At 37.1% G+C, this 9,669-nt stretch overlaps 1 long non-coding RNA gene across 1 annotated transcript; it reads left to right on the top strand.

The window, feature by feature from the left end:
• Nucleotides 1-708: 708 nt before the first annotated feature.
• Nucleotides 709-5,056, top strand: LOC137716054 (uncharacterized). Its single transcript, XR_011065631.2, has 3 exons — nucleotides 709-936; nucleotides 1,499-1,617; nucleotides 4,749-5,056. It is a non-coding gene; the product is annotated as an uncharacterized LOC137716054 (long non-coding RNA).
• The last annotated feature ends 4,613 nt before the right edge of the window (nucleotides 5,057-9,669 follow it).

The following is a 9,669-nucleotide window of genomic DNA, read 5'->3' as shown; positions in this document are numbered from 1 at the left end:
TACGTCATGACAAAGTTGGCCGCTTTGTTCACTTATTCCTTCGATTTGGTGGGCTCATTAAAATTTTTGAGTTTTTTTTTACTTTTTTTTGTAGAGTTTGCTCCATAGTTCTATTCCCAACACGAGTAGTGGAGGCTCTGAACTATGTGTCGTCTATCTTGACGTTTTGAATTTAAATTTTTGTTTTTTAATATTTAATGTTTTAATTTGATATTCTTTTATATATATTTAAGGAAGTGTTATTGGCACTCCAAGAATCTCATTCTACACTCCTCACAAGTGTATTTTTCTTTCCAAATATAGAAAGTTTGGAGTGTAGAATGAGATTTTTGGAGTGCCTATAACAATTCCTTATATTTATAAAGATTTTGTATTAAAAATAGATTTTTTCCTCGATATAATGGTAAATTAGTAAATTTATAAGCAGATTTTTTATTCAATGAGTTATTTAAAAGTGAATTGAAACTTGAGAGGTGTGTAATGTCTCAAGCAAGAAAGAGTTTTGTAAACACTCAATAAACCTGCCACTCAAGATTAGAGTGCATTATTCAGTTGTAAGTGAGAAGTCTTATATTCGAATCTTGTGGATGGCAAATCGATACCAAATTAAATTGTCAATTATGTGATTTAGCCGAATTCTCTTCCCTTAATGTAAAACATATCGTTATACTTTTTTTTGGTTCAAAAAAAATAAAGAAAGTATTATTCTTCGGAAGAAAAACCACTCAGTAACGTTTCCCCGAGATAAAAAGAACAAAACTGCAAAAACATGAGGCCGATCTGGTCGTTGTCTTGTTTAAGTGAGAGAGCGTCGGGGATCAGTTAAGTGCCCCTCGTAATCCCTCAATCGAGATAGCCAGTTATGTCTTCAATGGAAGAAACACCTTCCCCTCCAAAGCGTCGATTGTTGTGCGCCACCTATTTCGACGCTCTCTGGTTTTTGCATTCTCTTCCTCTTTCATTTCAGTTGAATTAATTTCACAATTGTACGGCTGGCTTTTGCTACGATTTCCTTCAAATTTGTGTACTTTTAGGCTCTTATAACTTAATTTTGAATTCAACAGAAACATGGGTTTTGCATAATTGTTCATAAAATGATTTATATATGGTCGAATTCGACTTGGTTTTATTGAATTTCTGGTGAAATGTTTTTACTGCCAATTTAGTTACTGCCCACAAATGAAGTTTGGTAATTTCTGGCAATTTCACTGCTGCCCACTTAAAAAAGCTTCAAACTTGATAGTCTTACAAGCTTATAAAAGCAAATTCTTGGTGGGTTTATTTTTTATTTTATTTTTGACAATTAAATTTTGTGGATGATTCTTTGTGTCAGTGAAGCTTCAAACGTCTTTAAATCTTATTGCTAATTTTTTTTGATATCAACATTTTGTTTCTTCTAGATGTTTGCTATATTACTCATTCTATTTAGGGGTTGTTTCTTAGCGTCTGTTTATTTTTATCTCTTGCATTTAATATGATGGGCACTCGTGTTTGGCAGTTCCAGTGCATCAGATGTAGCAGTATTATAGACTTGGGTCACTTGATAACTGTTCTGGGAAATGGACTTCTCTGGTTGATTGCTTGGTTTTGAAGACGAAGCGGTCATCTGAAGTGCAGGTTTGATTTTGAGTTTGGCTATATATTTCCATCCATTTTCCGTGCGTTAATGTATTCCGCTTCATTACTATGTGTCTTTCCATTGGTAATTGTACAACATGCAGTTCGATATTTTCCTTTGGCTTATAAATCAGATTGCTTTATTGGGGTTTCCCCTAATTTAAGGCCTATTTTGAGAAGCTGATGTCTACCAAAATCTAAATACTTAGGACTGATGGTGTGACATCCTGCGTAGAAAATCTCATGCACTCACAGCAACAAAATGGAGTAGGAGAACATAGACACGGACATATTGTTGAAACTGGTCTCTCTTTATTGTATAAGTTGTTGTTTCCCTTCAATTCTGGCTTCATGCCAATGCCACTATAGTAGTTTTAATTGATTATCTGACTAGTAGGTAACTGCTGCTAAATCTCCGTGCATTTAGCTATGCATTCATCCCAGGTTGTAGTTTCAAGGATTTTTGAGATGTTTGCTATCCTCATATAAAGCCTTATTGTCTGCATAAGTTACTATCTATAACTAAACAATACACTTCTAGCATACACATTGGATTACTAAGTGTTTATTTGTCTAGATGGTGTAGGACAATGTAAGGTGGGTGTTGCCGATAATTATGGTAGACTCAGTAATAGATATGATTTAAAGCAAGAAAGTTTAGGGTCAATGTGATTTTAAAGAAATTGGAAAAATAGAATATAATAGGGAGGACAAAGAGAGAAGAAAGTAAAGGAGGAGGTGTAGCTGGCCTTTAACATGACATACTTTTTCATTAAACCATATTGATTTTGCTTTATAAGGAATAGCCTTAGTTATAGGGAAATAGAATTCTCAATGGCTACTAGAAATTTTAAATGGCTCATTAAAATCCTAAAAGACTCATCGGAAAGTAAACAAAATAAGTACGAGGGAGGTTAATGAGTTTTCTCATCAGTGTGTTGTGCATTAGCAATGCTGTGTTTATTCCTTCTTGTCCTGATAAAAAGAATTGGGATTAGCCAGGAGGCTATTTGCCCTTCCTTTCTTACCTTGATATTCCTTTCCTTCACGCCTTTCGTCCTTATAAGATTATTTCACTAAAGTTCACATTCTTGCTTGGTTGATTTCATGAAAAACTTAAAACCTTGGATTTGTTTAAAAAAAAATAAAGCCCTACACTTCATTGTTTCTTCATTGGTGTATACAATATAGCTTTAATGGTGAATATTTGGATCACATCTTACATTTTTCCATTGTGACTCAAATTTGGTGCATTGTGCTTCATTCCTTTGGGGTAGACGGTGATTCCAAGAAATTTTTACTCTTTGCTCTGCAATTTCTTTTTGGTTAATGATTTTAGCAAGATATTGATCACCTTGTGAAATTGTGCTTTTTTAGCTTTTCTTTTTGGTGGTTTGGTGGAGTATAAATAGGGAAACTTTTAGAATAAAGAAGACACTATGGCTTCACCTTAGGACAATCATTTTTTCTCTTCTTCCTTGTGGACTTCTAGGTCTAAAACTTTGAGTGATATTACCCTTAGTGTGATTCTTCTAGACTGTTCTTTTCTTTGATATTTGATCTTGGTTTGGGTTGGGTGGGACTTATTCATCTTATTTTGTACAGTCTCTTTATAAAGAATAACTTAAATTAAAAGGCTCATTAAATAATAGGAGACTGATAGAAATTAAGTCCTTCTTAGACAAATGAATCATCTCTTAATAGCACTTGACATTAGCTATTGCATTTTTTTAACTTAAGCGTTTTATAGATTCGAGTATTGCAATATATGAAGCAGGACTTGTGGTTTCTTGAAGTTGGTTAGACTATGAGGAACATTCAATCCAATGGCAGTATATCACCACTAGTTTCCTTGTTTGTTATGGACCTAAAGCAATTAATAGGGGCCAAGAAACGAGCCACTGTGGCTTGGTCCTCCATAGAAGCCGAATATTGACCCTAGACTATCACAACAGCTGAACTCACCCCAAAATTTTCAGCTATTGAGTGATTGCATATTTTTCTCCCCATGCCAACTGAAATTTACCATCACTTTGTTCTGGACGGTGTTTCACCAAAAGGATTTGGCTATTTGGTGCATTGGAATCCTGCTGTTTAGGGAAGAAAATGTGAGTTGGATGGTTCCAGCTAGTTGTAATTCTTTTTTGTGAATTGGTTTCAAGCAGAGATGGATTCTCATGTTGTGTTGTGGGTAAAAGCAGGACCCCCCCCCACAAAAAAGTGTTCCTTCCATGCTGGGTGGTGGTTAGAAAGCAAAAATTCTTGGGTTGTTGTGTCAAAAGGATATTTGGAAACTATATTGGGGTAGTTGAGATGGAGTGATGGGATAAAGTTGTAGTCCTTTCCTTTGGGCTTCAGTGGTTTCTAAATTTTGGGATTATCTTTTTCGGCTATTTGAACTGATTAAGAGGAGCTGTTCTTTAATACTCAAATTAGTTTTAAGGACCTGCTTGTGGACTGTTGTCTAGCCTGCTTCTTGTATGTTACGGTGGATAAGTGGTCCACAACATTTATAGTTGATCAATTCAAATCAGTTTTCAATAAAGTACATTTTCGGCACTGATCAGCTTCTTGACATTTTTGCCATTCACATGTCCTCAGCTCAGTAAGTGAAATATGAAGCAAACAGATGGTTGGCTCTCCTCCATCTATTTGAGGATGCTGGGTAAGAATACAGATAAAGCAGTGCTGTGGTTTTTTAATAGCAACAACTGCTTCAAATGATTGCTATTAATACAGAATATGTAAAGCCTCTAAATAGTTTGAGAAGATAAGAGGGTTAACTCAGTTTTGTGATGAATTAGATGAAATTTGGTTGGTTTCCTATGGTCGTTTTTTGTTATCAGAAACACAGATTTATGAGCTGTTGCTAAAGGGTCTGTTGCTTTAAAAATCATTCTATTTGTTCTTTGTCTCCATGACTTGCCCCTACTTATAATTCGACCTTCAAGAAGTTCCGTTTTTTCAATTTTTTTCCTTACACTTTCCTAAAGAGCTTCTTTGACTGGACCTAGTGAGCTTCTTGGCGATCTATTTGGCACCGAGGGATATGACTGAAATTTAGTCTCGCTTGTCAATCGATGATATATATTTCTTTCAGGCAATTACAAACTGGACTTTTTTTAATGCAGGAAATTTTGGAAACTCGGGAGAAAGGCAAGTCTCACGTCTAGACTTTTCGAACTGCAGAAGAAGCGTCGGTTAACTAGAAAGAACAATATGGAGATTTAGATGAAGTGGAATGACTGAGATTTAGTCCAGCATTCGTCTAACTTTTCCCCACAATCGGCGAGAGATCTGCGCGTACAATATTATTTTCCTGTAGAATTTTGTTTATTTTTGTTAGGAAGCTCAAATGATTAATTTGAAGACACACAGACGGGAAGCATATAAACATTTTTGATCTTTTGTAGCAATAATATCAAATATTTTTTCAGTACGTAGAAAGAGAGTATTATCTGATCAAGTTTACACTTGCAAATCATGCAAAATCAGTGCATGCGTTCCCAATGATGAGTATTGCTCACATGATGCGGTTTTGTCTCTTTTTAGTCAACTTGGTTTCTTACCCTTTCTTTTTAAATGCGGTTCAACTTGGTTTTTTTGGTTTCTCGATTTTTATGCTCACCCACCCCTAATTCTTGTGAATATAATAATAGGTTCGGGATCAGCCCGGTTCGGCTCACTTTGACCGTATGACCAAAAAACCGAATCGAAGAGTTTTACTCGATTCGGTTCAGTTTTAAAACTATGAATTTTGAGCAAAAGCCAATTTAGTTCAGTTTTATTAGGAGAATTTGGTTTGATTTCAGTTAGTTTTTTGGTTTAGCCTTGGCCCGTTCCATGTGCTGGGCTTGTAAATCCTATTTCCATTTAATTTTTTGGGCCTAATTTTGAGTTTTGGAACAAATTTTCTAAGTTCAAATATTCAAAGTGAAATATAGAGATTGTATCAAAGGTTAGACTTGTATCAAAGGCCAATGGCAGAGAAATTGTAACCGGTGTTGATTGAATTTTTGAATAGTATGAATAGGACCCTCAAGGTCATTTGTTAAACGTCAAGCATCAACCACACTTTTGCATTCTATCGATCTAGCTAGCTTTCCATTATATAGTAGTTAGAATTTATCTTTTTAATTGTTTATTGTTCTTCGCTTTATTTTTAAGTTTATTTAGTACTTCAATTTTTAGCAAAAACGCATGGGCATAAAGCATTATTGACATATCCCTAACTAATCAAATACTCACTCAGATTATTATACTACAACTCGAATTATTTCAACCATAGTGAAGACTTCAATCTAATTGAGAGGACGTTCTGTGGTTTCGAAATATTTGATCCAGTCAATGTAAGTTCTTTGAGAGCTTTCATATAGATTTCCGAATCAAGATTCTCATAGATAAAGTACCAGAACGTATAACATCCATTACGAGGGAATACGTCTCCTTGTACTCAATCCTAGGGCGCTGAGAAGTCTTGTGCCACGATGTATGGCTTATATCACAGTTTGGGCCCGAAATAATATCATTGGGCCGAGCATAGGGTTGTGCTCAGCCCAAAGCTATGTTAAGTACTATGGGCTGCCTGATGGATTCCGGGCCAGTTGGCAGGGTCGGTCGAGTCCTATCCTAAGAAGGAGTAGTCCAGATAAATAAAAAGGGTCGAGGAATTCTGGTGCAACTAGGATTCTCAGCCAGCAAGGAATAAAGCCTCGAAGGGGGGGTAAGTTCAAAGTCCTAATGGAAGTAGGGTTGTTCGAAGTAAAGTTGGAACGGGACAAGGACTCCCAATCCAGATAGGGGTTTGATTCGGTCTCAAGGAGTGGGTGCTATAAATACAAGAAATCATGCAACAAAAGGGAGCTTGAATTCAACATACAATTGCCCTGCGCAAAACCTCTTAAACACCTTGAGATTTTTCCTTTTCTTTTTCTGCCAACACACCTTCAGTTTGGATAAACAGCAATGTGAAGGCGACCGGCGAGCATCTTCAGTTTGGATAAACAGCACTGTCGTCGTAGAATCAGCCGACCAAGGAGCATCTTCAGTTTGGATAAACAGCACTTCGTCGAGGCCGACTGGTTACCTATCCAAGTCTCGGCTGAGGAGGGTTTTCGAATCCTTATTGGCAGGGGTCATCTTATTAGCCTTCTCGGCGAAGTAAGGTGTCACGAGCTACGACATTCGGCGTATCGGACGCCGAGTGATTTTATGATTGGGTATTCACAAGTAAGTTTCAAAGTTCAACATTTTGACGGCCGAACCACGTTCACCATCAAGACGTACATCACCTTTGAGTATTTGTGTCCGTATAGTCTAGTGTCGATTCGACGTGCTTATACTCTTACGAACATAATCACGGTGACCGAATTAGGCATTGACGATTTGTGAACTTTGCAGAACTAGCAGCCTCATCTTCAGGCTCTAAAACCTAAAGACCGAGAGTGTTCCTTCCTCGGTCGCAGTCGCAAGATTAAGAAGTCAGCAATGCGCTCAACGCGACAACAACTAATTTTACTCCTCGGCCAAGCTCGGCCGACGAGTTGGCACGCCCCGCATTCAACCGAAGGACTTAGTTAGCCTATTAGTTACTTGGCCTGCGCGCCACGTAGGCTTTGTAATTTTTAAGGTCAACAATCACACTATCTCATTCTTCTCATTAAGTTTCCTTAAGAAAACTCACTTGCAGCCAACGGGCTTCACATGTGGAGGTGTTCGAACTACGGGCCCAAACACCATATGTTTTCGCAAGTGAATCAAGTTCGAACTGAATTGCTTGTTTTTAGTTTGATCAATCAAGTCTATGTTAACATTCATCAACGAAAAACAGTTCAATGTTATCGCTCAACATGATATTAGTAGCTACTATGTATGCAAAGCATCATCGACTATGATCTAATTCTAATTTAAACTAGCATAATGGATTGAAGTCTCACAATTCTAGGGAAGTGGATTTGTCTCTTCAAGGACACTTCCGTAATTTAGAATAACCTCATGTATTGAAGCAGTTGAGTAGGCTATGGCTAAATTCAAACTAGTTTCATTAGGTTGTGTCGTGGGTTTCCTCTTTTGAGTTGTTAATCCTTTGAACCAACGGGTTTGCCATGCTTCAAGATTGGAGTAGATGATTGGCTAGCCACCAATGTACTAGACCTGTAGCAGGTGCAACTAACTGTTGTTCAGGGGTGGCTCGTCTTTCATGCGAGATGTTTTGATGTACGTGTGGTACATCTATTCTTGTAGCCAAGTTATAGTAGGTAAATATGACCTCGTCACTTTTTCTAGGTTAGTAAACTCATCTGGCATGTTTTGAGCAACGATCTGTAGATTAAAATACATTGCTCTTCAGTTCCAGACTGTTTAGTGTATGGATCTAGATGAGCAATTCATGGCGTTCTTCAGGAACGTTAACATTCTTATCTCCCCCTAACGACAAGAAAACTGTCTCATCGAACTGACAATTTGCAAAACATGTTGTAAAGAGATCCCTTGTCAAGGGCTCTATATAGCAAATAATTGATGGTGAATCATAATCGACATTGATTCTCATTATTATCTGAGGACTCATTTTGATAATGTAGTGGCAACATTGTGGGCACATAGATGGTGCACTCAAACACACGTAAATGCGAGGTTTCAGGCTCGTACCCAGTAACCAACTGTAACCATGAAAAATATTAGGTAGCGGTGGGCCTTAGATTGATCAACATAGCTGCGTGCAGAATTGCATAGCCCCAAGCAGAGACTAGAAGCTTGTGTGCATGACTAAGGTTTGAGAGATCAATTGAAGGTGCTTTATAAACACTTCTGCTAGGCCATTTTGGGTGTGAAAACGGGGTACATGATGTTCAACTTCAATCCCAATTGATATGCAATAATCGTTGAAAGTCTGCAACATAAACTCTCTGTCATTATCCAGTCAAATTGACTTAACCAGATAACAAGGGTGGGGACACCTAAGCTTTATAATTTATGCTAGGAGTTTCATAAATGCATCATTGCATGTGGACAGTAAGCAAACATGTGAATAACATGTTATTGCATCAACTAACACCATAAAATATTTAAATTGTCTGCAAATATCCCCTTGCATCTTCTGAAGTTACTTCAAAGGGAGGTTATGGGTAATCTTTGTATTTGAGGATTGAGTTAACAGTTTTCTCAAAGAGCAAGCTTTACATGGCATATTCTCAGGAATGAGTTTCAAACTTTTGGTAAAGGTTGTCCGCGAGATGTTTTGAGGATACGACGTGTCATATGTCTTCCTAGATGTCCCAAATGATTGTGCCAAAGCAAGCAAGTACTCCGGAACCCGGACTCTTGGCCAGCCACATGGTTTGCTTCCACAACTCATATGGTTGTGATATACAATCCATCTGGAAGGCGTTCCATCTTCTTAGGAATACGCTTATAGTTATATTCGTATAAAGTGATACAAAGGTATTCCGAACCATTCTCTTCAGTGATTTTAACATGATAGTTATTCTCTCAAATATCCTTAAAGCTTAACAATGTTCTTCCAAAATAGGGTGAGAAAAGGGCATTTTTAATGGTTAATTCAGTACTAATTGACAACAGGATATGGGCAGTGCTATACCCCTCAATTGGGTTGGATGGCCCTAAAAAAATTGTCAAAGGTGGATTTTTATGTATGAAGTTAATAAAAGAGTGGTGGTTGGTGTGCGTGGTTTTACCATCTTCCATACAACTATCTTCCCCGCAAGATATACCTAAAAATAAATTAATTGAATAGGTCACATTTTTTAGGAAAAATTCAAAATCCATCCAATCAATTAATTATCCAAATGTTTAAAACAAAACACTAATTAAACAAAGAATCTAAATATATAGAAAATTATTCGAAAAATTAAACCATAAAAAATAGGGGTCTAACCATTAGTGGGTTCAGCCACTAGGGGAATCTCAGTCAACATATCTAAAAAAACTAACCTAATCTTCCATCATAGCGGATGCCTCCTGAAACCACTTGTGCAAAGTTTGTCTCAATCTTGTAACGATATAAATGATACTTAGCAATAGCTAGAGGGGAAA

Source organism: Pyrus communis, chromosome 3 (genome assembly GCF_041283825.1).
Source record: "Pyrus communis isolate YQ-2024b chromosome 3, ASM4128382v1, whole genome shotgun sequence".
NCBI classification, from domain to species: domain Eukaryota; kingdom Viridiplantae; phylum Streptophyta; class Magnoliopsida; order Rosales; family Rosaceae; genus Pyrus; species Pyrus communis.
The sequence above is the reverse complement of the archived record's forward strand: the minus strand, read 5'-3'. Positions and strand labels throughout refer to the sequence as shown.